Source organism: Agelaius phoeniceus, chromosome 14, assembly GCF_051311805.1.
Source record: "Agelaius phoeniceus isolate bAgePho1 chromosome 14, bAgePho1.hap1, whole genome shotgun sequence".
Lineage (NCBI taxonomy): Eukaryota > Metazoa > Chordata > Aves > Passeriformes > Icteridae > Agelaius > Agelaius phoeniceus.
The window spans coordinates 2,868,279-2,874,278 of NC_135278.1; positions in this window are offsets into that span (position 1 = coordinate 2,868,279).

The following is a 6,000-nucleotide window of genomic DNA, read 5'->3' on the forward strand; positions in this document are numbered from 1 at the left end:
CATATGGAATAAAATGAATTTGCCTTCTTTAGGACTATTTTATCATCTTACTTTACCAGACGAGTAATGCAAATTTCTTATCTCTTGCACGGCAAATCTTTCTAGCCTTTATTCTACATTATTGTGGATGTAGCCATGTACACAGTCTCATACATACAAATTTAAACAGTGAGAACAGTATTTGAAGACCTAAAGAGAAAAAAAAATGAGGTGGGTTATGTAAAAATAGTCCTGATTACAAAGGCAAAGAGCAACATTACCATAAGGGCAACATTCACTCGGAATGTGCATTTATATTAACTCTTTTTAATAGATATTTCCTCCCATTTGCTTTCATTTCAGAAGCTGCATTTAAATTTGCTCTCTGTGTTTGCTCACAGAATAAAAGTTTGTTAGAATTGTAACTCACTCTGTTACCCCTCAAGAGAAAAACTGGAGTCATTACGGAACCAAGTGCTGACCTGGAACCAATAATTCCTTTTTTTTTAATTATTTATTTATCCCTACCTAGCTAATACATCACTACAGAAACAAATCCAGATTCAGAATATCCATCTAAACAATTAAAGAGATTTGTTTCAGCGAGAAGACAGTGAATGCACTTCTGGGATGGGAAACTGTATCCCCAGATCTGGCACTGCAGCAGGAGCGCTGGCAGGCCTGGGGGAGGGACTGAGGACTTTTGACAAGGCACAGTCCCAGCAGGACTGAGGGGTGAATGCTCCTGGGGTTCCATGGCCAAAGGAAAGCTCTCTGCTCCCAAAACCCTTGGCATGTGCACTTGTGCAGTCAGTGGCAAACAGCAGGAATGAGCAGAGGCAGGAATGAGCAGAGGCAGGAATGAATGAGCAGAAGTGGGAATGACCAGAGGAAGGAGTGAGCAGAGGCAGGAATGAACAGGAGCAGGAATGACCAGAGGCAGGAATGACCAGGTAGAAATTACCAGAGATAGAAATGATCAGGCAGGAATGACTAGAGATAGAAATGATCAGACAGGAATGACCAGGCAGGAATGAGAAGAGATAGGAATGATCAGGAAGGAATGAGCAGGCAGGAATGAGCAGGGGTAGGAATGAGCAGAGGTAGGAATAAGCAGAGGTAGGAATGAGCAGGGGTAGGAATGAGCAGAGGCAGGAATGAGCAGGGGTAGGAATGAGCAGGGGTAGGAATAAACAGAGGTAGGAATGAGCAGAGGCAGGAATGAGCAGGAAGGAATGATCAGGGGCAGGAATGAGCAGAGGCAGGAATGAGCAGGGACAGGAATGAGCAGGGACAGGAATTAGCAGAGGTAGGAATGAGCACAGCCTTTGTCCCCCAACACCCCAGCAATGTCCCCAGCCCCAGGAAGCTCAGGAGCAGCCCTGCAATAGCTCCAGCTCCAGAGAACAAAGCAAATCTCTGCCAAATGTAATCTCCAGGGCTGGCCAGAACCCTCTTCACCCCAGTGAGCAAATTCTGCTGCTTCCTGCACTGGGGCAATCCCTGTGTGCTGGGAACTTCATCCAAGCAAACCCCAGCTCCTGCTCCAAAGGTGCCCAGCTACTATTTCCAAAATAATTACACTTGGAGCACGTTATTTTTAGGGCATGGAGGAGAAAAATGTGTATTAACTTGAAGCAAAGCAGCATTTATTGAATGCTCTACACCTGGGATAGAATGCTGGGAAGGCTTGGGACAGGTTTGACTCAGGAATGCTCTTTGTCCCCGTCCCCTCACAGCGGAGCTGCCGGGGCTGCCCTGCAGGCCGGGATACGGGAGGGGATGAGGGATGGGATGAGGGATGGGATATGGGATGGGATGAGGGATGGGATGAGGGATGGGATGAGGGATGGGATAAAGGATGGGATGAGGGATGGGATGAGGGATGGGATATGGGATGGGATAAAGGATGGGATATGGGATGGGATGAGGGATGGGATAAAGGATGGGATGAGGGATGGGATAGGGGATAGGATATGGGATGGGATGAGGGATGGGATATGGGATGGGATAAAGGATGGGATGAGGGATGGGATATGGGATGGGATAAAGGATGGGATGAGGGATGGGATGAGGGATGGGATGAGGGATGGGATGTGGGAATGCTGCAGGGCTGCTCGGGGAATGCTGTAGGAACGCTGCATGCAGGAATGTTGGGTGCAGGAAGGCTGGGTGCAGGAATGGTAGGAATGACCAGAGGTAGGAATGAGCAGGGGCAGGAATGAGCAGGAAGGCTGCATGATGGATGCAGGAATGCTGAGTGCAGGAAGGCTGAGGTAGGAATGACCAGAGGTAGGAATGACCAGGAAGGAAAGAGCAGAGGCGGGAATGACCAGCGATAGGAATGAACAGAGGTAGGAATGAACAGAGGTAGGAATGAATGCCCAGAAGAAGGAATGAGCAGGGGCAGGAATGAGCAGGCAGGAATGAGCAGGAAGGCTGTGTGATGGATGCAGGAACGCTGGGTGCAGGAAGGCTGGGTGCAGGAATGGTAGGAATGAGCAGGGGCAGGAATGAGCAGGAATGAGCAGGAATGAGCAGGAATGAGCAGGAAGGCTGTGTGATGGATGCAGGAACGCTGGGTGCAGGAAGGCTGCGTGCAGGAAGGCTGGATGAAATAACGGCGGATGCAGGAAGGCTGGATGGTCTCCCAGGGACATCCAGCGGTGGCACTGGGGAAGTCAGAGCGATCCCGGATCCCTGGTCCTGCAGGGCTCTCGCTGCCACACAGAGCCCGCAGAGCTCCCGCGGGATCCGGGACTCCCTTCGCTAGTGCCATGTGACAGGCAGAGCTCTGCAAACTGCAGCGTGGATGGATAAAAATAAAAATAAAAATAAAAGTAAAAATAAAATAAAAATAAAATAAAACTAAAACTAAAACTAAAAATAAAAATAAAAGTAAAAATAAAAATAAAAGTAAAAATAAAATAAAAATAAAATAAAAATAAAACTAAAACTAAAACTAAAAATAAAAATAAAAATAAAGTTTAAAATAAAAATAAAAATAAAAATAAAAATAAAAATAAAAATTAAAATTAAAATTAAAATTAAAAATAAAAGTAAAAATAAAAGTAAAAAGAAGATACAAATAAAATTAAAAATAAAATAAAAATAAAAATAAAAATAAAAATAAAAATAAAATAAAAATAAAATTAAAAGTAAAAATAAAATTAAATTAAATTAAAAGTAAAAATAAAATAAAAATAAAAATAAAAATAAAAATAAAATAAAAATAAAAATAAAAAAAAATAAAAATAAAAATAAAAAATAAAAATAAAAATAAAAAATAAAAAAAATAAAATAAAATAAAAATAAAAATAAAAATAAAAATAAAAATAAAAATAAAAATAAAAATAAATCCAAGTCAAAAGCCCAGGAGCAGCTTTGAGAAGAGGCTTGCAGGGGCTCTGGGCACCCAGGAATGTCCAGCACACAGCACAGTGAAAGCTGCCCAAATTCCAGGCTAGATTTTCATGTTAGATTTAATTCATGCTGTTTACATCAGCCCATGGAGGCTTCCTGAGGAGTGTCAGGGCACCCTTTGGAGTTGTGTCCCTCCTCCTGGGTCCCCACTCGGCAGAGATTCAGAGGGGACAATGTGGCCTCTCCCTGGGTCAATGAGATCCAGAGTCCAGGTTTTGTCTGGCAGGTCCAAGGCAGGGGCTGACAGCTCCTCCTGACACACAGGGAGGTTTGAAACAAGCACAGAGAAAAGGATGGCAAAGCAGGGAAAGACAAGAAACCTACAGGTTATCCACCCTCCTTCCCTGACAGTTCAAGGTACTGTTTCTAAATGGAAATGATTTGTTCAAGATACTATTTCTAAATGGAAAAGGTCAAAGTTCATTATTAGTAATAATCATTTTTTTAAAGATAGAATTAAGAATTTTAGCCTGATATGAAGAAGCCCAAGCTCAAGCCCTGTCCTTCCTGTTCCTCAATGCTCATTCCCACAAATTCTACCCCCTGGTTCTGCAGCTGTGCAGCCCCAGCTCCCACAGCCTGGCACACTGGGCTGGACACTGCATTCCCAAAGGAGATTTGGGCTCTTTCTTTTAGAACTTTTGTGCAAATAAGTGGGAATTAATTCAAAGATTTATCAGTACCTGATTTGCCATTTTTTGGCTGAATCATTTCGGAAGTCCAGCTCCCTTCCTTCAGAAAAACCCAGTTTTCCCAGGCTTTGCTCTGCCTTTCTCCTACAGAGCCAGGGTGGGTGCAATGTTCTCAATGTTCTATTACCCAGGTCAGCAGCTTTAAAAGGCCCTTTGTATCTATGATTAAATGTCCCTCTTCAAGATTGCAGGTGCTTATGTCACTGTGGACAGGATATTTTAAAAGTTTCTTCCTCATCTCTCAACTTTTGTTAAGCTCTAGGAGAAGTTATGGAGGGGGAGAGAGGCAGGAAAGGTTTGAGCTTGTAGGAATTAATTTTATCATTCAGATATTTATGCTTAAGAGACTGGGCATTTTTTTGTCATTAAGTGTTCCAAAATGGCAAACTCTCAAAACAGTGATTATATTTTAAAAGCAGGCTACTGTGATCTGGGACCTACCTCAATATCTAATAATTGAGTTAATTTTAAAACTTGGCTCAAGATAAACTTGTAACTTCAAAGAGAAATGAGAAGTCAATGAGAAAAGCTCTTGGAGCAGCATCACCACTGTAAACAGTGAGGTCCAAAATGGGCTGAATGCAAAAATTCACATGGAATGGCACAAATCCATTTCTGAGGCCCTGAATTCACAGGGGACTTTAATTTGTTTGGTTTGGGTTGGTGATTTTTTTTTTTTTTTCAAAATTGTCTTCTAAATTGCAGAGAACTGATGAGTAATATTTAATCTTCATGTTTGGGGATGGGATTTAAAAGTGCCCTCTGGACTGTAACTAATTCAGTGTAACACAAGCACAGTAAAGCAATGAAAGTTCTGTCCTGACACTGCCAAACTGGCTGGGGGAGAGTTCAGGGGCAAACTGCACCTTCTGTGCTTTACAATGGGCTTTTTATTTCAGTTTCTAAACTCTTCTGTCCAGGTCTTTGAAGACAAAGGCTGTTAACTGAGTTCTAGGGGTATTAAAAAAAAAAACCATAAAGAAGACTCCAAATTTACTTTATCAAAATGTTAAGGAGTAAAATGAAATTCAATTAAAGTAAAATGGCCTGAAGGATATTGCTAATAGTTAATTCCTTTCTTTATATAACAGCTGGGGCTTTCTTCTAGCAATTATTCTACTATTTACTGTACTCATAATCATCTATCTCAGATAAGTCCTCCACTGGTGGGATGTGTGATACCTCTTTGTGTTTTGGATCCTTATAATAAGTTAAAAGGTTTTAAAACCCAAAGGAATTCACTCATGCCACAGGTAGAGTTGTTCTAATGGGAGTTCTTTGTGTTTAAACTCTGTGAAACTCCAAATTTCTCCTCAAAGGTGAACTGACTTCAAATGGACCTTGAGCAAAGCAGACAAACTGAAGTTTCCTCAGGTAAATATGGCCCATCTGGAATTTGAGCTATAATGGGGCCTCAGAGGCTGGAAATGAAATTCCTCCCTCTGGAGGGGACAGTTTGAGCTGGAGCCTCATCCACTCCCAGCTGGAATGTCAAAAGGATCTTCTGGGGGCTCCTGCCTGATCCCAGGGACAAACCCAGCCCAGGCTGAGCTGTTAAACTCCCTCTGCCAACAGCAGCTGCCCCATTCCCCCCTGGAGCAGCCACTTCCATGCAGATCCCTGGATCCCTGGCAGCTGAGGGGAGCTGGATGCCCTGGGGTGGGTTTGATCCCCATGGTTTGAGCCTGTTCTTTGGGCACAGCTGCTGAGCACTGAGCCAGGCTTTATCCTGGACTGAGCACTGCAGCTCCCACCCAAACCTTGCTCTGCCAACAGCTGCAGCACCAGGAGCTGCTCCAGAGCTGAGTGAACCCTTGTGACCCCAGATCTGAGGCTCCTCAAGTACAAGATTTCTATAAAGCACCACGAGCCATTAGAAAAGGAGCCTTTAAAGCTTTGGGAGAAG